Source organism: Struthio camelus, chromosome 4 (genome assembly GCF_040807025.1).
Source record: "Struthio camelus isolate bStrCam1 chromosome 4, bStrCam1.hap1, whole genome shotgun sequence".
Lineage (NCBI taxonomy): Eukaryota > Metazoa > Chordata > Aves > Struthioniformes > Struthionidae > Struthio > Struthio camelus.
The window spans coordinates 1,677,436-1,702,200 of record NC_090945.1 but is presented as its reverse complement, the minus strand read 5'-3'; the positions used below and the strand labels follow the sequence as shown (position 1 = coordinate 1,702,200).

The window sequence follows — 24,765 nt, the reverse complement described above, 5'->3', positions numbered from 1 at the left end:
CGGCCAGCACTTTCCACTGATGTTGGAAGTCAGTTTGGGAGACCGAGCGCTTCCAAAGATCGGGTCACGTTATGCAGGTGACGGAGCGTGGTCGCCTTTAGGAACTGATTTTGGAAATCTCGGCCTCCGCTTCGGTTGCGCTCGGGGCAGCCCGGGTCTGCGTTCGTGGCAGTGCGGACGCCGCTCACGTGTGGAGCACAAGGAAGGGACCTCCTGAATTCTCCATGGGCATCGCTGGAGCCTCGTGTGACAAACCTTTAGGTTGGGCGCCCTCCTTCTTTTCTCCCTTTGAGATGCCTTTAGAGGCAGAGTTGCGAAAGGAGGCATCCTTCTGGCTTCATCCTGGGTAGGCTTGTCTCCAAAAGGTGCGAAAAATATCTACTCTTTCTCCCTGCATATCTTCAGTGCTTGCGTGCAAGCCCTTTTAGTATTTCAGTGAGCATAAACTGCTTGTCTGACCAAGGTTTGACATGTAAGGACCTATATGGTCCCAGCAAGTGATAAAAATATGCAAAGAGGCTCTTTTTGCTTTTGTTTCCCCCTGCAATACACCTTGTCGAGTAAGACAGTCACCCTCAGTATAGTTGCTGCGTGCCCTCCGTCCTCCTACTGGGCTGCACAGAAGCTCAGCCTTTAGCATTTTTCACCTCGTTGAATTCAACGTTTATATTAATATAGTGAATGAGTCATCTGGCATATTTAAGTGCAAACCTTAGGAGAAGATAGCTCTAGAACTGCCTTTCCTCCTGTAAGCCGATAAGCTCATTAGACATGCAAAAAAGGATGCATATATCAGGCAAAGTCAATATATGACCAGGTAGCAAAGACTGCTTTGAAATAGAAAATCTACGTAGCGATGGAGTTAAACACCTTACTGAATCATAGCTGTGCCATTTTATTAGACATTGTTTCATAAACTATGAAAGCTTTAGCTATCATATAAATCTACCTCTTAATAGGCAGCAGTTACATTTCTTTATAATTTATTTCCCCGATACAGCTCAGCAAAAACGCGCCTTCCTTGCAACTCCATTTATATACTACATTTGCTTATTACTGCAGCCCCAGTTATTGCTGGTACCGTATGAACAAAGGAAACACAATATTAAGGGAAGAGAAGAGGAGTTGCGAAGATAGGAGTTGCAAAGGAGTCCTTGCGTTGCTGGCCCTGAGCGAGGGTTTGAGACGAGCTTTTGCAAACAGCTTCTCACACTGATAATCTAGGAGCACCTCCTGCTGTGTGTTTGAGTAGCGCCTAGGGCAGTGGGACCGCTTGCGGAGGTTCAAGATGAAAATGATGAATCCTGAAGGGCAGCCAAGGACTTGCTGGCCTCCCAGTTTAGACCAGTCGCTGTCGTATTTCTTTGCCCCAAAGCAAACGCTTGCTTGATTCGCTACTTCTGGACATGGGAATGGTTGTGAATTTCTGTGATAGCTGTTCTAGGAGATCACAACCTAGATCTCCTAGGTCTCCTAGATCGCAACTATCTAAAAAATTAAAATCCAAGGGTGTTGTATGTTACCGGAGAGGCAGGATGCTGCTCTGGTTTGTGTACTGCCTTTGAGGGGGATTCATGCTTCACTGTGATTTTTATATGTGCATTTTAAGAGTATCTTCCTTAGTGTGTGTACAGTTGTAGTGAAAGAACCTCAAACAGATAGCAAAGCTTCCTTCAAAGTGGGGTTTTCACTGATAAATCTAATTCCGGATGAAAACATTTTTGCTTCTCAATATTCTGCTAAATGACTACCACTGCTTTTTCATGCTGTTTTGAACGATTATGTTCTCCCTCTGTCATTCGTTTGATGTTTCTCCAGCCCGTATTCTTGCTCTGGTAAAATGTTTTGAACGCTTTTTCTCTGTTTATATGTCTCCATATCACCAAAGGAGCGCCAGCAGGCATGGGTGTAGACTGGGGTTTCTCTGTGATACTCAACAGCTGGTGCTTTTTGGCCAAATGACCTCCCTAATGGCTCATGCAGAAAGAAAGTTAAAGCTTGTTTTTTCTTTCTTTCTAATTACTAGACATCTATCTTCTTTTTTTTTCAGGTCAAACCATTAGTAAAATCTCCTCCTTTCCCCATGGCGACTCTCTGTCACCAGTTACACTTGGTTGGGCTCCGTATTTGGAAGAGCTTGAACGATGCTCATAAGCGTAAAAGTTGGCTGATTCTCTCTTGCATCTAAAAGCAAGCCAGCTGGGAATAAAACGGGGGTACCCATCGAGACTTGTTTGTGAAAGCTTCCTTCAAGGAGCATTTGAGAAAAGTGTGTGTTTGTGATGTGGGCGTTCTTGATGGTTTTTTTAAGTTCAGAATGAATTGTTCAGTTGTCTGACCGGACAAAAACCCATCACTCAAAATCATCGTGTCTAAAAGATAGTCAAGCACTAAGTATTGGCTCCGAATTAATATAGTATTTGAGAATTTGTAAGTGTCTGGAATGGGGACTTTTATAATGGGGACAGAAATGTAACCTTGAGGAGATGAGTGTGCGCTGATGCATCGTGGTAGCTCTGTTTTTCCTGAAAAGCCGTATTTCTGCCAGTCGGATGGATTTTTCTCACGCCCATCCCATCCAGTACGTTTATATAACGTAAATAAGAAGTTTAGCTCCTTTAAAAAGTGGATGCTTACCTGAAATACTTTGCTGCATCTTAATTTGCTTTTGCTTGTGTCAGACTACTGATGACACTGCAAAATGAAATGAATATTTGATTACACAGTTTATAACAAATGCGGGTCTAATTGCTTAAGCCTGTCGTGTTTATATATCTGATGTGATCAGCCTTCTTCTGGAAAAATACAGTCGGGCCGCAGTCTAGTGGGACACTTGCGTACATCCTTAATTTTAAGCCACTGGTAGTTTTGCAGAAGCTGATGAGATCGCTCGTTTGTTTGAGCAGGGGCTGTCTCATTTTCCCTGTTCCGGCAGAAATGCCAGGTTTTAATCCCTTTATTAAGGATGGCGCGGCAGCTTATGCCAGTGAATTCGGGTATTTTAGAGTATACGTCAAGTTTTCCAGAATTTGCCATGGCTGGAGAACGCGCCCCTAACCTGAATGGAGAGGAACCAGTGGTGTCCATCTTGCCTGAGCTTCAGAAAAAGGAGAGAAAGCAGCATTTTTGCTCTTTGGTCAGGTGTGTTAAATGCAAGCTGCAACTTTGCAACAGAAGAAGTCTTCTGTCACGGACATTTAGGCAAGTTATTATAGCACTTATTCCTGTCCTTTCCGTGAAAAATTGTGGTATTTGCGAGATGATTTGTTTGTGCTGGCTAACTGCGGACAAAACTTTATCATTTACCTTTTAAAAAAAAATTAGAGTGAAACCAAGCAAGGAAATTTCAAAGGCAAAAAATTTAAGCTGTTGAAAAGCAGTGACCTTCTCAAACACACAGAGAAAATGTGAGCTAGCGTGAGCCGCTTCTCTCTTGCACTCCTTGGTTCCAGCGGCAGTGGCTCTTAAAATCCATATCTGTCTTCTCTGAGCTGAAAAATATAATTGATTTGCTGCTTTTTATGTCACAGTGGACAGGTTGAGCCATTTGCTCTTAATTCCGGAAGCTGCAGCAGTTGTTGAGTTCAGTGGAGATGCTGAGATCAGCTGTTGCCTTGGGCGCCCCTCTGGTAGGTCGGGGTAGACCTCTCCCTACGGTGGAGCGATGCCGTCCCCCGTGCGAGGTAGGGCACGACGCGTGAAGGCCGGGCGGCATGGGTGTCTCCATCTTCCTTAAAACATTAGCAGCACGGTGGTTCCTGCTGGAGGAGGAGAGCCGCTGAGGCTTTCGCTGGGCGTTCAGGTGTCCACCTGACAAGCCTTATTCCGCCTGTTAAAGGTGGAAGTGCCTGACGCGAGATGCACGGAGAGAAGTGTTTGCCACGCACCTACCCGAGCGCTTGGTCCCTTTTGGCTGGAGACGTGTATGACACTCGATCGCGGAGCTACCAGGAGCCAGGGCAGCTGTTCAAATAGCTTTGCTATAAATCAGCCTGTTTATGGATTCGAGGTGTGACATCTCGCGAACCACGAGGCCTGCGTATTGCAGAAACGCGTAATGAAAACTGTGGAGAGGAGAGAGACCCCGATTTCTTTGGTGGGGCGTGCAGTAGTGTCTTGCAAGGCTGGAAGCTAAAGCACTGTCAGCCATCAAAGCCTGGTGGATCATCTTTCTGTTTTTAATCTGTTCCACTTTCTGGTGCAAAGAAGAAAATATTTTTAATGTAAAATCCATTTTAAGACATAACAAAAAAAAAAAAAACAATCCCCAAACCCTACAGCTGTTTGAAAGCTGTTGGGAAGTATGGCGTATTAGAAATGGTCCCAGCTGAAATGGATTAGCAGGCAGAGTTCAAGTGAGGAGGTCAAATGTGTAAACTGAAAGCAATTTATCTTGTGGCACTGCAGTTTATCACATGGTTGCAGAAATAAAGAAATACCACACGCATGCACACATTCGCACTTAATATATTAAGAATAACTAGGGAAGGTCTTAGAAGACATTAAAGGGCTTCTGATGACATCATACTATCTGGGGTAATAAACCAAGGATGCTTGAAGTCAGTTCCAAAATAGCTGTATCCAGAGATGTCTTTATGTCTTCCCCCCCGGTCTCCTCACATCTCAGGATAAAGGCTTTGAACACTAGTGTTGCATATCAGCTAGGGAGGCACAGCTAGCATTTTCCTTTGGTGGATTTCTAGGCGCAATTAAAAGTTTGCTGCAGTGGGGAAGCATCCGCTTTCTAACTCGTTTTGATTGTAACCGCTGTAACGGAGTGGATCAGCCTGGCCTTTTCCTCCTGGAAGCTCGAGCGTGGACAGCCTGTCGAAGGTGGTCGCACTTCAGACAGTTCAGGCTCTGAAGTCTTTCTAGGAGGAAAAATCTCCAAGCTTGTTTTCTATGGTAATTTGACCGTCATTTTTTTTCAAGACACGATTCCTGCAGAAAAGAATTTGAGTTGACGTGTTTGTGACTTTTCTTTATCCTCTCATGCCAGTTGCTTGGGGGATAATAATTGGAGCATGTAGCCCTCCTTCCAAGGTGTCCTCCCAGGCTGCGTATTTATAAACTCCCCCTTTGCTTTTGTCTGCTCATCTTCTGTAATATTAACGGACTTGATATGTGCAAGAGGTACCTGGACAACAGCCCGGAGGCATGAGAAGTTGGTTTCTTTGGTCCGAAAAAACGGTTAGGCTATGCTGTTTATACATCCCCACGCATCACCGCCGGTGACCCCCAGTGTACTTCTTGCCTGGGAAGCCTTTGTAATTAAGCAGGCCACAGATGGGTTTTTAATTGTGACCACGTTAGCGGTGAGGATGGATTTCGGTGGCCCCCATCTGGTTCCCCCTCCTGCATCGCCAAGTGCCGTTCACCTTGCTTCTAATTAATAAAATGTTGAGGATGGTGCTACGGAGAGGCCGTTGAGGAGGCTGCGATAAGTGATACCTGCTATTCTGCGCGTTTTTATCCTGGAATTTCCCACCAACAGGGCATTTAATAACAGGTCTTTGGGTGTTTAGTTGTGATTTCTCGCACGGCTGGGATTTTTGGAGGGACTGGTGGGGGTTAAACACAGAAATCCCGTTCTACCTTAGTGTTACGGGGCTTGATGCCTTTGAAATCCCCCTGCGTCAGTGACTGTGCTGAAGTTGCGGCATAGCTCACCTATTCCCGGTGGCCCACAAGGACCTCTCCACAAGGTCTGCTCTCCGCAAGGACCAATGAGATCCTTGTCAGACCCTCACTTTGCCGACATATTTGCATGATTCCGGATACTGAGCTGGGGTAGGTGCCCTGCAGCTACTCAGTTTTGGTTTCAAATACCAGGATAGGGGTGCCTGCTGGCCTGCAGATCAGCTTGAGGTCCAGGCACATCCCATCGTCCAACAAACCAGGAAGTCCCTGATTTAGATTTTTAAAACTGTTTTGAGAAAGGACAAATATTTATAAAACAAAATTAAGTGCGACTGTGCGTTGAAAGCGTGGCAGGAAAAAGGTTGCATTAACGTTCCTTTTTAAGGATGTTTTTTAAAAAAGCCAAAGCAGCGACTTAGCATGGGAAAAAAGGAGCCTAAGTTAGTGTGCGGTGGGGTTTTTGCTTTGGGCGTGTTGTTTTGGTAAGGGTTGGAAGGGTTCTAGAGTTGTGTTGCGCTATGCGTTTTACGGCACATTTAAATGCCTATGATATAAATAGTTTTACCATCAGAAGGCATAAATGTCAGCCTATTGACACATTATAAAGACACAAATGGAACGTAGCCTGGCAGACTGGTGCTGGTTTTGAGATTTAATAGTACGTCTGTATCATTTATCCCAGTGGGAAATAACACAGGATGTTGCCTTGTAATTTTTTACTACTGTATAATAAAATGTAGCCATAATAAATGGTGTCTAAGCAAATAACGCAGCAGATCCTGGATTTCGTCCAGTTTCTCTTCACCACTTATCTTAGTTTAGTTATCCCCCCCTAACTTTAAGCAACGTACTGTTTTGACTGAATGCAAATTGAACGTGGATCATCTTAACGTGTTGTGTAGGTATCTATAAAGTGGAGAAAGAGATCCCTCTTGTGCCAAGTGCATCCCACGTCTCAACTTGCTGGAGTTAGCAGCGTACTAGGTTCCTTCCTCTTTAACTCATTCGCATCCTAAATTGGACTGTCTTTGAAGGGGTCTTTTCTGCGTTCCTGCGTTTCAGGAATATCTTGGCGCTTTGATTGCTTTCCCAGATGTCTTTACCGTGATATAGCGCTACATGCAAGTAGCCTTTCTGTGAAAACTCAAGCAATGATATTCCATCCATGTTTTCCCCTGCACGTGCAAATTGAGAGTCGGTATTTGGTGGCTTTGTTGATTCAATTTAACTTGTCAGATATTGCCTTTCAAGCGCTACTGTGGCATCTTGTGGATGGGATTGGGCACGCAGAGTATCGGACTGCAGCATGTCTTCTGTCTAGACGCAAAGTCAGGTTTTGCACCGACAAACTGGCTGTGACAAGCTGCCATTTGCTTTTTGCTCTGTTTCCAGAAGGTCTTGGTTTGGTCTTTGGGGCCAGGAGGGCGATGCACAAGCCCCAGAGCTTTGCTGGCCCCACCAGCCGCACTTGCTGTGCTTCCTTGCTCACCTAAACATTGCTCGCCTTGCTGCCCCACGTAGACGCTGTCTCTGCCAAGACAAGACCGATCCCCCAAATCCGCTTTGTGTAGGGCCAGCCCGCTCCACCGGTGTCCCATGGGTAGGTCGGAGCGTCCTTGCTCCTCCTCTCTGCAGCTGGGAGAGGTGCATCCCACTTCTTGGCATGCTCAGGAGATGCTGGGCCCTACCCGACTGCAGGGGCTGGGCTGCCCCTCTGCCTGCCGCTGCAGGCCGAGATTATTCTTTTTAAGCCATGACCCAACCTTGAGAATCAGAGACTGGAAAGTGTTTGGCATCCATTTAGGCACTTGTGCCAGGGCCTGATATTCAGACGGGCTCGCCTAGAGCTTCCTAACATCTGGTCCTTAATGTTCCCAGCAAAGAAAAATATGAAAACATTATTCTATGTGTATGAGAGTATTGCACATTTGTAAAAAGACAATTAACATAGAAATGAGAGAGGCTTTTGATTCATCAAGTAGATTCAACAGACTGTGTCATTTCCTTGATTTTCATTTTAATTAGGATTAATCAGTTTTCTCTCCTAAGGTCTTTGCTGGGAATTTACATGAAACAGAAGAGTGTGGTCAGTGTTGTGCCAGCGTAATAGCCCGTCCTTGAAGAAATGCAGCTGTAGCACGCGTCCTCGGGGTTAGAGCTGGGAGGAGCACCGGCTCCCTGCCTCTCCTCTTGCCTGAAATGACTCGCCAGTGGGGTGAACCCGCTGGGTCTTCCCATACCAGGGCCTGGACTCCAAGTAACTGGTTGCTTCCTCCTAAAACCAGCTGGGACCAGTATACTGCTTGGGAAACTGGGATGCTAGCTTGAGATGACAGCTGCTCTCTGCTCGGAGGACGCGCACACAGGTCTGCTTGCTTGACCCCCAGCCAGCGTTGGTCCCACCAGCCGGGAGCTCGAGCCAGCTGAGCGGAAACCAAGTTGACCTTTTTATCCTCAAACTCAGTATATTTCACAGACGCGTACGGGTTTGGATGGGGTTCTGTCAGGTTCTCTTTGACATGTTAGAAATGGAAAATGAGGGACGGGAGCCAGGTAGTTATATAGGAAGGGAAGCGGTATCCCAGTGGCCTCGTGGGCGAAGCCGCTAGGCTTAAGTGCTTGTTCTGCATGACGCAGAGCAGCAGCACAAATCCAACCTGCTTCAGATGAGTGCTGCCATCCTAGTATTGGGCGATATCCTTTTTTTGTCTCTTTTTAATTGTATTATTTTGGAAAGTCTCGTTCTCATCCCAGCTGAGGGGGGGAAAAAGAAATCTTCAAAAACTGTTACGAAGCAAAATCCTTCCTTTCTGTTTAGGTGCTTGATGCTCTATGTATTTATGAAGGGACAAATTTCATCTTGGATATCATCATAATTTGCAATTGTGATTTTTTTTTTTATGGTGATTGTTTCTCTGTGCCTAATATAGGTGTCTTCCAATGAAAAGGAAAACTCCCATATATTATGTGGAGGTGAAAATTTAGCCTGCGATTTTGATTCTTCCGCAGGAAGGAAGTGGTTGTTCTAAAACACATATAATGTAAATATTTTCCTATTAATTAAAGGAGAACACAATTTCATTCCAAGTGGGCCCTGCAACAGTAAGTAGCAAGGATAGGCTTTAAGCTCCTTGCACGCTCAAAGAACAGATTTGAAAGCCATTAGGCAGTTGAACAAGAAGAGAGCGGAGACAGAAGGCAGAAATTGCTGAAGGGAAAATCCTACTGCAAGCCCGCAAAGTATTTTCAAGCTTACAGCAATGACCTGCTCTGTGCCTGTTACACAGAAGCGTTAAAATGAGAGCAGGCGACCCCTCTCCCCCAAATCATTCATCTGTTATGTCTGTGATGTATTTAGGCTGAATCCTTTCCCAGATGCTGGGGATCCGTCTGTTCCAGGGGAAATTAATGGGATTTTACCATTTGCTTTGAGGAGAAGAGGACTGGAGTTTCTCTTGCTGTCTTTGGCAGGAAGGAGCGAAGAACTTTCCTGTCTGCTCGCTTTAAGTATTACGTCTTTTTAAGCCTTTTTGCTGGATAGTCTCATTTGTGCTCCTGCAATATAGCATGTTAGAAAATTACAGAGGTTAATGTGCAGCTCTGTGATACACAACCATAATGGTAGACTCTAATGTTTTTTAAATGGTAAACCAAAGGAATTCATAATACGAGCTGCAGCGAATTGCCTCTAATTCCTGCCAAAGATTAGTTTAGCATTGCTTTTAATATTTTATGCCCTAAAATTGTTTGCAAAGACTAAAAGCTTTGCTCACTTTGCACGCTCTTAATTTGTTCTTTCACTGTGAGGTGCACAACAGCAGCACTCTCTTGCAGATTAATTGGGTAGCAGGAAGTTTTATTAAATTTCAGCTATGCTGTCTTTGAAAGATTTTTCTAGTAATCAGTGAAAACTGGATGAGATTTATGGCGCCATAACTGTGCTAGGTAGTTAGAAGTCTAACCTTCTGTAATATCACCCGTTGCATATTAATATTTTTAAGTATCTAAAACACATATGAATGGCATGGGAGGTTTTGACTTTAAATGTTGTCATAGAGATTTAGCCATACATAATCCCATTAAAATATAAGAGTACAAGATAAAATGATCTATCTGCAATTATAATTATGCGTATCTAGATGGACCATTCCTTAAAACTTGGAAACGGGAGGTGGAGAAGGGCGCTTGAGCGATCACTCTTCATTGAAAGCATTGATGGAAGAATAAAAAACGGAGGGGGGGATCGATTTGTCTGTAGCGTGCGCAAGACCTATGGCAAGCCTTTCTCTGGAAGGTGAAAGGCAGCGTGCAGCAGGGTGGGGAAGCGCATCCTGGCAGAGGGGCAAAAGCTGACCCACAAGCTGGGCAAGGTGGACTCTCGCGTGCGACCGTGCCCTGTTACTCCTTCCCGCTTGCTTTGATGGAACTGCATCAAGACGATCCAAGGTTGTAGGCAAGCATCCCGTGGGAGTACTCCTTATTCTGAAGTTATTCAAAGGCTGCATGAGGTGTGCCTATCATTTGAAAAAATACAGAGGGGGCCTCCATCAGGTGGTGCCCACCCTCGTGTAGGAGGTGACAAGTTCGGTTTGTCACGGAGCAGCCCATCGGCAACCTCTGTCGCATGAGAAATGTTCACCTGCTCACATCGTAGGGCGGTGTGGACAACTCAGTGATTCAACGTGTAGATGGATTAGATAGATGTCTGTAACATAATGAAAAAAGGTGCTTTGGGATCCTGAAGATGCAGAGTAGAAGGCACGGGGACAGTCAGTACAGGTCATTGTTTTGCACCCGCTCTCCACTTAGGTCCAGGAGGCTCTTGCAGGGGAAAAAGGGCCTGGGAAACCGAAAGATATTCTTTTGTGTGGGCTTGGCATATAATCAAAGCTAAGGGCTCTTCAGACTCCAGCTCTGCACGTGGGCACTGCACATTTTGCTGAAATCTCACTTGATATATTCTGCTTGTGAAGCCTGCTTAAGGTAACTCTTTCACTGTGAGGGTTAGCTTTGCTTGGAGAGCCACCACAAACATGTATATTCTTAGACAGAAGAGCAGAGAACACTATGAATCACTACTTCTGCTCTTGACACTTGATAAATAAAGTGTATTAGTTGATAAGCTTAGTATTGGAGAGTCAGCACCTGTGCTTGAATGGCAAGAGGAGATGGGGTTTATTCTAGCTGTGCCGGTGACTGGCTGCTTGACCTTGAGCAACTTTTTTTTTTTCTGTCTCTGAGCCTGTCTCTCTCCTACTCCTTGATTGTCTTGTCTTCTGGGGGTATGAGCTGTTCAGCAGAGAGATTTCTTTTCATTGTGTTATGTGAACAATGGAGTCTGAGCTTAGCTGAGGCCTCCAGGGGCTTCTGGGACACAAATTAGAATTGTTAGCTTTAATCACTTTCATCAAAAGAGCTTCGTAATGGAGGATGGAAACGCGCAGGATTTGGGAAGATCTGTAGGGTGCATGTTAATTAAGTCACTGTAGGTGAAAGTTGCTTATTTGGTTTCCCAGGGCTGATGCAGGGGCGCAGATGCTCAGAAACGACGTCGTGCTGCTCCACGGTGGTTTTCTTCTCCAGCAGCACAACGCCGAGGGCTCGCGGCTCGCTGCTGTGTCTGAACCGAGCCAGAAAGAGGCGGCTTGGTGCCATCTTGGCCATCACGCTTTCTTCCCGTGGGCCTGGTTGGGCACCTAACCCCTTGCGTGGCTTTCGAAAGTTGTGGAGCGTTAACGAAGGCCGTCCCTCGTCGTGCTTTGAGGCGTCGCCGGACCCTAGCAAGGCGAGGGCAAGCCATTACGCTGTGATGGATGCTCCTCCCAGACGTTGCTGTCACCGAGCAGACAGTGTTTATCATCGCTCTCCCTAACAGCAGCTTCTGTTTTGGCATGGCGGTGAGGAAACGTGCTGGTGTGCAAATTAATTGCCCTCCTTTTGGCACCTAGTGATGCAGAGCAATACGCCCTAGTCCTAGTCTATTAGATGCATCACTCACCGAAGCAGAGGATTTAGAAATATTTGGCCTTATGAACACCAGCAGACGCGTTAGTAAGAGGGGGTTGTGTTGAAGTATCTACATTATCCATTTAGCACTAATCTCTGCAGGTAGAGCTGCAGGGTAACGTGGGACGGAGTAAGAGAGATAAGATGATTTCCCCACTTCATCAGAGTCTTAAGTGAAACCGCTTGCCAAATAGCACTTGCGGTTCAAAAATGCAACTCAGAGCCCATAGTCCGGGCTGAATATAGCCAGCTAAGAAATGACAAATGCTTTCTGAGAAGAAATACTGTCGTTTTATAGGGTGGGGAGTAGGTTTGTAGAGTGGTATGGAAAGCAGTAAAAGGAAGAAAATAGAAGGGGAAAAAAAAAGCTTCCTCTGCTTGTGGGGAAAGCACTATAACACTGACTTTCAACAGCAATCAGAGCAAACCCTTCTTAAATGTGTTCATACTGCATTTTCGGGCATCAGCTAACTGCAAATCCCTGCACCGCACCGACTGCTCCTGAGTGCTGCCTTTCTAACATGCATTTTGCAAAATCTCTGCTGCGTAGCAGTGCACGTGTTGCTCCCTTACATGGTTAAAACACTAGCAGGCATAGTCCAAGCTCGGTTTCAAATCTGCGAAGAAATGGCTTATGGCAGAGGCCAGCTCAAGGTTATGTGTTTGGCATTTGGGGAGGGAAGAGGAGAAAGATTTCCCAGTCAGTACCCTCACATTATGGTAAAATAAGGGTGTGCGGGGAGGAAAGCATCTGCTGAATCCAAAAATGGCACAGTAGAGCCATAAACCGCTATGTTGTGCTATCTCTGCCTCTTTATATCCCGAGCAGAAGTGAAATCCAGGGTGTCATAAATGAAGCAAAGCTCTTGTTTTAATTTCATTTAAATAGTTGTTGTGAGTAATGGGGTAACAAACATTAGCTTCCTCAGACGAGGCAAACCGGTTTCGGCTGTATACCGCTGCCATCAAGTCAGAGTTATTCTCCAAACATAGGTGTAGTTTTTGCTATAAAATACAAGCAGAACAGACCAAGCAAGTGGCATTTTTCCTAGAAGCAAGGTATATGGATGCTGCTCCTGAGGTACTGCGTGATCTGCTCGGCGCTTGTAAAACTGTTTTTCCTACTCCAGCTGTATATATTTGATAAAAAACCAGCTGTGCTCGAGGTGGAGTCCTAGGGCCACTTCTTTGGTGTTCAGGGTTTTGGGGCTGTAGAGTGACCTGGGTATGATACAGGCACTGGGGCCTTGGCGTTCCTCATCATCCCAGGTTTAGGGACCTGCTGCTGCACCCAGCTCCTGGGGTACGACCAGACCATTAACGCTAGGTCCTATCTTACGTGGGCTTTATGGCTCTTACTTTCTGTCTGTCGTTTTAATACCCTTCTTCCAAATGAGACTTTTTTGGCTACGTTCTCCCCTGTATCTTGTGAAAACGAATGAGGCTCAAGGTTAATGTTGGAAACAAGAGCCGGGCGTGGAGACGGGTCTTTGCTATTTCCCTTGACCCACCATTTGTTTGTTTATTTATGTTGTTGTTATGGACTATGAATTGCTTCTCGCCAAAGTTTCATCTGTGGCAATCCCAGCTGCGTGAAATAATTTTTCATGTGTAATTAGTCCCAGTAAGATAGCACTCACAGGAGGCTGCCCTGGATGCATGCGTTTCGTGCTTGTCTCAATTAATGTTACGGTTAGCATCTGATTCTCGTTTTAGAAGAAAACACTGAGGACACGAGGAAGGGGAGGAGAAATTTGCAGTGGAACTGCTGAGGAATAGGAAGACGCATCCTTGCAATCATAATTTATTTGATGTTTATCTCAAACCAGACGTTTCTTTTTTATTCTGGTGCAGCAACATGTAAAAACACGAGGCAAAATCTAGTATAACGTTAGTTTAGCCGGATCTCATTGGAGTTCGTTATAGTGAAGATATTATATTTATGTGTGCGGGTGTGTATTTGATGACTTGGTATACCTCCACCAGTTTCTTTATAGTTGGCAGTGATAGCTTCCACTGATTTTACTTCCAAAGTTCGATGGTTGGGTGCTGGTATTGCCTCCCTATATGGGGCTGTATTGTATAGAGATAAAAAATTCTTAAAGGCTTTTAAAAATCAGATCTGTTTGTCCAAAAATAGTTGCTCATTGCTGTATCCTCTATTGCATGTGTAGCGAAAAGTTCATGAGCGTGTAATAAATCCTCGGCGGCAAGGATAAATGTTTTTAAATTATTTTTTCTCTTTGTTTCTAGAAATGCTGAATTCACTAGTCCGCAAAAAATAGCGTATGGATTTTTAGCACCCGAAGAACAAGAAAAGGTAATTACTAGATCACTAGCCTCGTTTGTTAGCCGTGCTGAAACGTTAACCCGCTCAACCTGCTTGCGCTGTGTGAATCCGCAGCGCCGTCTCGGCTCGTGGGTTTTGCCCGTCTTCAGTTATTCTAGACTATGCCTTTACGGAAAAGGCGCGCGGGGGAGCAAAAGCAGCAAAACGTGAGAAGTCAAATGGCACAGCTCCGTTGCCCCTTCCTGGAGGACAAGGCACAGAGGAGTTGGGGAAGGTGGGCACGGCCCCTTTGAGGAGCCGCGGTCCTGTTGCAGCTGGTACCTCCGACAAGACGGGGAAAGGGGTCCCCAAGTCTGCCTTCAGCTCGTTGCGGGGCTTTGGGTGCTCGAATAACGTTGCTCCTTTGTATGGTGGAAAATCTGGAGGGATCTCTGCAGGCTTCCTGTCGGTTTTCATACCGATAAAATAACTTCAAAGCGATGCCACAGGGTCAAAAGCAACAGGGAACAGATATTTTGAAGGTCTGGACGTTTCATGTTAAAAAAAAAAAAGCAAGCATGGTGAGGTTTGAAATCGCAGAAACGTAGAGAAATGCAGGTGGCAGAAGCAGCAAGTTTGGCGGGGCTCGGGAAAGTTTCCGGGTGACCGTTTTGCGCGCTGTTGCGAGCCGCTGTTTCTTTGCTGTGGTTTGAAAAACGCACGCGAGTGACATCCTGCGTTGAGCGCGTCTGCGATGCCGCACCGCTGATAATCAGCGTACGCGTTTTTAGAGGCAGCCTGTAAACAAAGACAGCCCGCGCGCCTCGCAGGAGTGGAGCAACGCCCCCCCGTCCCCGTGGACGTGACAACCCTTTGGAAGAGCATCTTCCCTCTCTACAGCTAGAGGTACCGCCTCAGGTCTCAGGCAAGATGTTGAAACGCCCTAAAGCAGCTTTAATTTGCAAGCTGCGCTGTTCCTTGTGTCTTGTCTGTAGCGGACTCTGCATGCTTTGCCTCAGTTTAATATGAAATTACAATAGGCAAGTAAAAAAGGCAGTGGGGGAAGAAGCTCAAGGACACCAAGTAAGCAGTGGAGCAAAAGGTCTTAAGTTTTTTCCTGTAGTTTAGCTTCGTGGTGTTGGGAATTGCCTTGCCAAAGACCATGAGTGGGTTTGGTTTTGTTGGCTGCTTCCTTTAAGAGTTACAGTGTCGTTTAAAACTCTGTAAGCAGACTTCTGCCAGCTTGCTTTTCTGTCCCAGGACTGTCATTTTCAGACAGTTTATGCGTACCGGTAATGCCAGATAACTGTAATGGGGGCTCAAAGTGTAAGTTGTTTTATCCAGGGCAAAAAGAGAATCAAAAATCCAATTTCCAGAATTTTAAAAGGGGAATAACGGAAAGGTAGTTTATACCTGCCCCCTTGCCCCCAGATATCCTGCAAATTACAATAACATGCCGTGGGTTGGCCAAGAGGAAGACTGTGCTGCACGGTGGAATTTCACTGATATTTTGATTACTTGATGCTCTTTGATAAGTGAAATATTAATCTCTAAGTTAGCTGAACAATTTGAAATGATTTCAGCGAATTCAATCGTGTATTTATTTGCGCTTTTGGAAAGCCTACAGTTGCGGTAAGCAGTTTAAAAAAAAAAAATCTATCTTTTCTCAAGGAAGAAATTAAAAATACCCCCAGATTCATCGTGGCTAAGTGCTTTCCAAGGGCTTGGAAAGAAACTCCCTGCGCTTTAGCGCGACGTGGCTCAAGCAGCAGAATTATTCCCAGCGGGTTTCTTAAAAGCTATAGACGTCGTTTTGAAGTTTAAGCATGAGCAATATTGCGAGAAGATAAAGCTACGTACGTCGCGACGAAACGGCCGCTGGTATTGGTGCGGTTGATCAATGTGTAGTTTTCAGCGGCTTCTCGTGTGCTCGGAGTCGAGGTGGTTGCGTGCAGTTTTCTCCGGCCGGAAAAGGGAGAATTTTGCCCTATCAGCTGCAAGACCGGGGCAACTCGGAGCTCCTCGAGACTCGGATTCAGCAGCGTACTTGCATTTGGCGTAGCGTGGCGTTATTACCCCCTAGAAAAGGCTTTTTATCCCATCTTCTGGGAGAGGAGACTCGGATCGATTATTTTTTTTTTTTTTTTTTCCCCTTCGATACCCCCATGAAAGGGGAATTGGGGGCTTTCCGCAGGCGGAGTGGATTTCCCGCTCTGCAGGAGCCCACCCCTAATCTTGCTTCTGCCGCTCGCATCAGCAAGCGGGCCACCAAATTTTAGAAACGAGCCAGCGCTTTTATTCTCGGCGTGACCGGGCCGAAGTAAGAGATAGCAGGGCTCAAGGGCATGAGTAGCGCGCTCTTCTTTTGTAGTCGATGCCTTTTTTTTTTTTTTTTTCCTTCTCTTCTCTTCTTTTTATAACCGGTTGGCCCTGACATTAAGATTTCTAATTAATTTAGAAACCACAGGCAGTTGAGGAGAGCGAACAATGTAATAACTGGGCCATGGGGCAGAGTAAAAGCACATCAATTATTCAGGCAGCCGGCGCTGCTTATTCCCTTCCCAGAGCCGCGCGCCGTCGGCGTGTGTCAGCTAGGCTGCTAATGCCCTGCAGAGCTGACACGCGTAAACAGCGGCCTTTGCAAATCTGCGCGGAGATAGCTTCAGCATTTGGGGTGATAGCTGCCAGTGCGACGGGGGAAACCACGCTCCGAGCGCGCGGCCCCAAGCGGCGTTTTGAGTCAAAGCCGGGACGGTGGTAGGCTTTAGGTAGGTAGAAACCAGAAGCCTCTGCCACAAAGAAGCTGCTCCTCAAAGAGGTGAGAGACACTCGGATCAATGGAGAGAAAGGAACGGCACTATTTTAAAAAGGCAGGTCGTGCCTGAGAGCGTTCACGATGCCTCGAGGAAGAGGCTCCAGCCAGCCAATGGAGCAAGGGACCAAAAATTGGAGACCCCGTTGCAATTTCTGCCGCGGACCCCGAGTAGGTTGCTCTCTGGGCGGCATGGCTATACCTGCTGCTGGAGGCAGCCTCCTTGCTTTCCAAAAGTGAACGGATTCAGGCAGGCACCGCTCTAAAACGAGCCTCGCTAATTACGCGCTGTGCCGGCGAGATGACCGGCTTGGGTTTGGAAAACGCAGGCTGTAATTAACAGCTGAAAGTTTTCTTCTGTGATCTGCATAGCGGTGTACGAAGCGCTTCTCCCCATGGAAACGCCGGGTTTCCCCAACTCCTCCTTGGGGGGACCAAGGAGGAACAAGGCAAAATGGGTTTACTTTAATAGCTGTGGTTGTAACTTAAACGCTTGAAATGGTATTAGACATCTTTCTCCATTAGCATTTCATGTTGATCCTGATGATATAGCAGTTGAGGCTAAGACAGGATCAGCGTTCATTAAATGGAAGAAACTAAACTCTGTAGACAAATGCTTTGGCTAAATGGTGCCTTCAGTGCACTGAGAACAAGAATGCAATTAGCTGAAATGTTTGTTTGCAAAATTTAATTCCTGGGGAGTATCTTCTCGGATTGCCGCTTACATATCTTTGGCTGGTTTTGTTGCCAAGGCTTGCAATTTTGACAGATTTTATAAGGCTTGGTTGCAACGCATATATAATAGATCAGTTAAACATCCCATTATAAATCTGCATAAAACCAGCATCGGCTGTGCAGGCGCGTAGTCCTGCTTGCTGCCCCTCCGGTCTTCCTAGAGGTAAATAAGAGCCCTCTGACTGGTAAGAGCGCTCCATCAAAGGCACAATGTGCTTTTTTCTGATTTCTCTTGAAATGCATCATCTGTTGAATTTAATCCTTGGTCTTTCATGGTTGATTCTGAGCTGACCGCTCTTCTCAATGGCCCCAAACTGCAGGCAGGATAGATGTGAGTTTTCCACCCTAAGATGGAGATAACTCCCTGGAGAAGGAAAGTGTGATTTGCTCTGGGTAGGAGCTGGCAGCCCCACTGGATGAGGAGGCTCTAGGATCTGGAGTGGTATTTCCAAGGCCATTTGAGGCAGCTGGGAACGCAGACCCTCCGCAAAGCTGAAGTGACTCAAAGTCCTCTCTGCGCTCATATAAAACTCACCTTAGGGACTCTCTTTGCAGAAGTGGTCAGTTTTTCTTGGGTGCCTGCGTTACGGGATGCCTGACTTAAAGCGCCTTACGGAGGCTTGGTTTTGTGGGTTCATGCCGTAGGTCCTCGCTGAGTATTCATGGGAGCCGGTCATTTGGGAGCCTTTGCTCTATACCCTCTAGATGGATCCTGCACCTCGTCCTAAAGCTCTTGTCCCCACTGGTGGAGCCACCTTGCCTCCAGGTCAGGATTCATCTTACGTGTATTAAAAGCCTGGTTGCCCCAAGTGCTTTCCCAGTCGGTTGAGAAACTTGGACATCCTCAAAAGGTGGCTTAGCCTGTCTAAGGTCTGAGTCATACTCTGGAAATGTTGCTTCTCTTCTGCTGATAGAGGGACCCTGCAGGAAGCATATTGCCATCAGCTACGTGCCTGGGTTGGGGTTTAAGAGGGGAGGAGGTTATTTGTTTTTTGTTAAATTTGGGCCAGTGACACAGCTGAAAGGTTATATTTAGGTAAAGTAGGAGAGAGGGAGAAGGTATTGCAGGGAAATGCAGACGTGGCTTATTGGAGCCAGATGAGAAAACTAATCTTGACAAGAGTAAAATGGTTCGTGCCGCTTTCAATATTGGTTATTCGCGGAGGGCAGAGCGAGCGGGCGCTCGGCGTGTTGTATTTTGTTCCTTTGTTCAGGTGACGAAGTGCCTACAGCGGGTTTTGATTTGTCGCCGTGTCGGGTTTGCAGAGTGTAAAGGATCAGGAGTTTTTGAGCGTGTGTTGATAACAACAAAATAGCACGTATTAATTTTAAAGCGTGCAATAAAACATTACTTTGCATGCTAGGATACAGCGTGGCAGTATTTATTAGCTCATTTACTTCTTACTGTGTGCAGTAGCTCTACTTTCTTTGCAGTTATTTCTCGTGGCTTCCTCGCAAATGAATGGAGTGTCTGGACTTATTCATCAGGTGACATTGGGCCAGGAAGCATTTCCTGGACACATTTGCCTTCTGTATCTGGTGGCAAACATTAAACAGTTACCAGAATAATGCAATTTCCTCCCCATTTGCTGAATACAGGATATTAATGGAATAGTCAGTATAATCTGTTTGGCGATGGCTTATAGGCATGTTAAATGGTGGGGAACAGACTAATGAAGACCATCCTATTGATGGATAAGGGTTACAATTTACCAACCCCCCCCCCCCAGTAACTGTAGTAAAACGCAGCTGCTTTTGCCTAATCCGCAGAGCAGCAGGCGACGTGCAGGTTTTTTGGGGTGGTACGGTGCTGCAAAACGAGGTGGCGAGGTCCAGACCTAGGTGGTGGTAGCCCAGGGCTGTATTTCCCAGTGGTCTTCTGCCTGGGCTGGTGTGGTGGGTTTTTGGGCTGCTTCCGTGCAGCCTTTGCTTAGGTGCGCGCTCCTTGCTAGAGGTTGCTCAGGGGGTCCGTGGGATTCAATGCTAATGCAATGTTTACAGCGCTGCTTTTCCAGCTGCAAACAACCAATACTTTCTTTAATTTGCAAGGAGTGTTCCTGAAATTATGTAGATATGGATGCCGGAGAGTCTATTCTCAAGACAGTACATGGGCCTATCTCCTGTGAAAGCTAATTGCACTATTAGAAGATCCCACGAAGTTAAGAAGGTACATTTATTTGTACTGCAGGAGGGTTTCTGCTGAGGCAGTGGAAATCCTGAATGGTGCCAGATTTTACTTGAAGGGTATTGCTCTTCCCTGTCCCTTCCTCTCTCCTCTCCCCCTGTTGAGACTCTTCTGGAGACGGAAATTACATGGCAATCATAGTGCTTGAGGTGTATTTTCACCTGTGGAGTAGTCAGTAGGACGCAGCGTTGCCGACAAGGCTGTAGACGTCCCCCGAGCAACAGGGGAAGCAGTTTATGGGAAGGCGGCAGCTCCCCCGAGCCTGTTGTCCCCGTTGGGTGGCCCACCGTGCTGATAACGTGCATCTCCCCCCCGCTCCCACCCAGCGGTGTGAAGCTCTGACGAGCTGTGCCTCGAGGCTTCGTAGCGGCACGACTTGAATCGAGTTCAAAAGTTTTGAGAGCTATCTCCCCTCCCACCCCCTCTGCAAAATAAATCGGGGAGTTTAAATGCAGTCTGTCTGGCCCGGAGGCATTTCCCTGCAGTTTATTACTTGGCTTTATTGATGGACTGCGCTTGCTAGCACACAAAACTGATTAATTTTAACTTGATGATGTCTTTCGCAGGGGTTGTTTGCATAGGGATGGAGGCCGAATTAAGGGTTTTTATGGGCTCGAAACTTGAGTTCTTTGAGACTTCTTCAGAGCTTGGCGCGGCTTGCTGCAAAGACGTGATGCTTGGCAAAGCTGTGAAGAAGCAACCTGTCAAGCAGCTGTACGGGGAGAGCAGGAAGACAGGTTAAATTACAGACAACTTTTGAGCGTTTTTGAATGTCCGGCTATGGACTTCTTTGAAAATGTAAGGTGAACAAGTTCTGCTTCTTAATTCCCCAAAATAAGAACAGAATGGAAAAATATTAATCCAATTATATTAAAATGTGAAGGTATTTTAAGTACAGTGGCATAAGATATGTATTTTTTTCACTATAAATACACCCCCAAGGAATCATTCTATTTTTAAGATGAGATTAGTATTATGATAATGTGAAAGAGGTCTATAATTTATAATTCCAATTGGAGATGAAGAAATTTAACATGTCAGCTTCTCTATTCATTACTCCAGCAGTTAAGAGTAACAGGCTGTTCTTTCACCTTCACTGTCAATCATTTAGATGGACCAATTATGGATTCTGTTAAAGTTTTTTATATATATATGTGTGTGTGTGTGTGTATATGTATCAAAAGAGAAAAATGCGGTAGAAGAAGGTCCAATATATTAATTCTAAAAACAAGTCTGTAAAGGGCATGTTTCTTGCTACGTTTTTATAAGCTTCTTGGCCAAAACCATCCAGCTATCACTTGGTCTTTTTGAAAGTGCCGTATGGACTAAGTTCAGAAGTGATTCTCCCCTGTTTGTGTGTTGGAAGAGAGCTGATGGCAGATGACAGCCATTTATTGTACCATTTGAAAACATATGTTGCCTAGTGGTTTAAAGAAAGGGAGGAGGTGAAAGATAAGCTCCTATATAGGTATTTGGGCCTTGACTGTGCGGAGCCATTCACAGATGCTGAAATGTGAGTCTCCTGGCTGGTTTGACGCTGCTGTTAATTTTAAGCGTCAGTTCTTGGCCTTGGAGCCATTAGGTCTCCAGTATAGTCCTCAGGCACTGAATTTATAGGGGACTGTTTCCTTCTCATGGATATAATATAAGATTGTATTGACCTCTCTTCCACCAGTATTAAGCATTTAAGGTGGTCCAAAAATCCACAGAACTGGAACTGGAAAATCAGATTTCTTACTGAGATGCATAAATATAGTCCTGAGTCTAGTAATCTCATTTTAAGAGCAGCAGCATTCCTTGGGGGTAAGTTTATTACGACAAAATATACATGGCCAAACTTAAATACAGTTAACCTAATATGATCAGACTGATTTGGAGCAGAGGTAGGTCAACACTAAGTGCTTTTGAAAATCTCATCCAGGCTCTCTAGAGATTAAGGCTAAAAAGGCAAAGCATCGTCTGCCTAAGTCACGCTAAAGAGGCAGAAGGGCTGTTTCTCAATGGAGAGAAGTTTCAGTAGGAAATCGGGAACGCAAATCAGACCGGAGGGGTAAGAACGATCTGCAGCCGGATGGGGAAATAGCTGGCTTCGCCCAAAGCATAAGTCACTGGGGAGTGAAAGTTGACAAGTTCAGTTCATCCTTGATTTGGTGCTACCTGCAGTACATATATATGGGCAGACCCCTGTTTTTGGGGTGGGCGACAAGGGCCCTGCCATGGGCTGAGGTTATCGTCACCACCTGTGTTTTGGGCAGTACCGCTGCACCGAGGAAGTGTAGATCGCACTTCAGGCTGACAGCTCCACTTTTCTCTTTGGTTTTGTCTTCTCTAAAAAGAAGGGTAGTTGCAAAGCCTGGATCTTTGGGAGTGGGTAATGCTTCCTGGACTCTCGTACCATGGGAGCTTATTTCCAGTTTAACTTATATTTTTTTTCATTTTATAATCCAGAAGTGCAATATTTCATGTATTCCCGTGAGTGGAGTGTTGCTGTCAAACATCGACAAAAGCTTTAGGGCTCTTCTCTTGCGTCTCTGAACAGTGCATGTGACTGATTTAGTTAAGCAGTTGAAAAGGTCTAGCTGAGGCCACGGAAAGAGTGTTGGCATCTTTTGCCTGCCTACCTTCCTACTGAAGTTCTTTGAGAGTCCTGTAAGGTCTGAGTTTGGCTCACAGAGCACGTGTATCTCTCATGAGGCTTGCCCAGATCCAAAGTGACGTCACGTAATGGTGTGGATGGTGGGAGGCTGAGTGGTAGGGTCATATCTTTCCCCTGAGATGCCAAGGCTTGCCTCACCAGGGCGCCTGTGCCCATGTATTTGCCACACCAATGTCATACCTGTTATATTATGAGCAATTGCTGTTAGAAAGGTGCCTCCAAAGGCCCTTGTTCCCGGCATCCCAGGAGGAGACTGTCGGAGGGTCTCTGACACAGGCAGAGAAGACCCAAGCAGACTCTACTTGGTTGTGTGGCTGCGCTGGACACCCATCCAGAGGTCTCACAGTGGCGTTCACGCTGCTAGCACCCCAAAAAGCCACCAAAATAAAACGGAGAGCAGGTAAATCTGTTCTGCGAAGCTGGCAGCAGATCCGAGCCGGCTCCCAGTGACCCTGGTGGTATTGTGGTGCTCCCTCCACGCACCCGGCAGCGGGACTGGGCGCACGGGCACGCTCCGGCTCCAGCTCGTTCATCCTCCCCCCTCCTCCCCCGAAACACACTAGCCATTAAGAGGGAATAAAAAGCACTGGGAACGCATGGGAGGTTTGCTTTCTTTTCACACCACGCTCATCCAAAGCAGGGGGGGAAAAAAAAAATCTAATTTGAAGACACTCTAGGCTGGCGAAGAACCTGCCTTTGGCATATGTTGGGCGGATGAAGGTGGTGCTTCGGTAAGCTGTGGCTTCCTGGTGTGAGATGTAAGCAAGCTGCTTGTGCCTCCTCCTCCTCCTCCTCCGCCGCCGCCTCCTCCTCCTCCTCCTCCAGCGGCAGCTGTGTTATTGCAAGCCCCCTGAGGAAGGCAGCCTTGCCAGGCTCTATAATGTTTAAAGGGTCGCTTTGTCTCTCCGCTGTTGCAGTTTATTCCAGTGCCTGCTTTGCTGATGGAACCTTGTCTTGAACCGCGTGTCTGCAGTTTTAAGAGTGATTCCCGTCGTTTAAAAGAAAGAAAGAAAGAAAGAAAAAATCCAGCCCAAGCAGCAAGTTTTTAGCTCATAAACTGCGATTGCACCGGGGCTTTTGTGAAAGCGCGCGGCCGCTTTACGTATGCAAGTGCATGAGTTAACCGCCTTGGTTGCCTTCTGCGATCAGTGTTTTCGTACGTAAACACGCACATCCCGGTATTTGGATCTGCACCTATTGAGTCTTATCCTTCGAGACTGACTTTTTTGCACATCCGTAATGTTATGCAGAGTCTGCAAAGGACTAGGAAGACTTTTTTTTTTTTTTTTTTTAGCATTTATAGCGAGCTAGGCCTGGCACCTATGTGCAAGAAAAAAACCTGCACCTGCCCAGGGTGCAGCCTACAGTAGAGGATAAAAAAGAAGCAGCCCATTCAGTAAACAGATGGGGTGGGCCAAAATAACAGTCGGATGGTTATGGTAAGTATAATGTGCAAAAGTCACAGTACATCAGCTAGCTAATCACTGTCGGATGATTTGTGGGCATCGCCGCAGAGGTGAGTTTTGAGGAGATTTGAAGGAGAACGGTGTCGTGGCTCTGCAGATCGGTATGGGGAAGCTTTTCACCTGCAGAAAGAGTGATTCTGGAAAAAAAACGTGCCGATTACTCCTGCGTTGCTCTTTTTTCCTTTCTTAGTGCAGAATCTTTCTAATGAGACAGTATGATCGTGGGGCCCAGATGCCACGCTGTAAATGCCAGTTTTTCAGCCAGCTGAGAATCTGGCCTGATATTTAGCACTCACTTAGTACTTTCATCTTCAAAGTACTGTGCAAACATTAATTAATTCCGCTGGGGAAGCGGACGAGTAAGTGCTGCTGGCATAGTTACGCAGGCTCTCCCAAGTGAGGCGAGATGGCAAGGACCAGGTTTTCAGGAGCGCAAGGTCTATGTGTGCAAACCCAAGTCCCTAGGTGTGCAGAGCGCTCCACCGCAAGTGGTTTTTGCGGGCAGAAAAAACTCCGTCAGACACCTGCTTTTGCACCAGCTGGGTGCTCACTGTTGCCAGAGGAACAGGGTGCAGGACCTGGCCTCGCACGGGTGTGGCGGTGCCCTGCGGTTTGGCAATTTGGGATTTCTGTGCTAAATAATTAGCAGTGCATCGCGAAGCCATTATATAATCTGACTAACGTTGGTTGCATCAGTCCGTTTCAGGTTGAAATAGGCATTTTGCTCATGAGATTTCAATCCTTTCCGAGTATTTTAGAGGGCCAGGGGAAGGCTGATATGGGATCCCATCAAAGGGAGAAGGGCTTCCCTAGGTGCCAGCTTCCCTTCCACTGTGGTCTTGCAGGTAAGCCCAAGAACATGTAATTGTGTTAATATAACTGCTTTGCAGAAAGCTGAGGACCTTGTGGTCCTCTTGCTTAGAAACTGCGGACTTTGAACCAAAAGCAGACTCAGACTGACCAAATGGGAACCGACTTTGGGCTTGACTTTGCTGC

The 24,765-nt window shown here is 46.2% G+C and overlaps 1 protein-coding gene across 22 annotated transcripts in view; it reads left to right on the top strand.

The window, feature by feature from the left end:
• The window catches only part of ADGRL3 (adhesion G protein-coupled receptor L3), a 439,175-nt gene that overhangs the window by 66,141 nt on the left and 348,269 nt on the right, over positions 1 to 24,765 (top strand). For 20 of the 22 annotated variants that reach the window (XM_068941083.1, XM_068941084.1, XM_068941073.1 and 17 more), the window contains one exon: positions 13,900 to 13,966. The exons of the other annotated variants lie outside the window; for them this stretch is intronic. The gene's annotated coding sequence lies outside the window, so the exon portion shown is untranslated. The remainder of the gene's footprint in view (positions 1 to 13,899; positions 13,967 to 24,765) is intronic. 22 annotated transcript variants of the gene reach the window in all.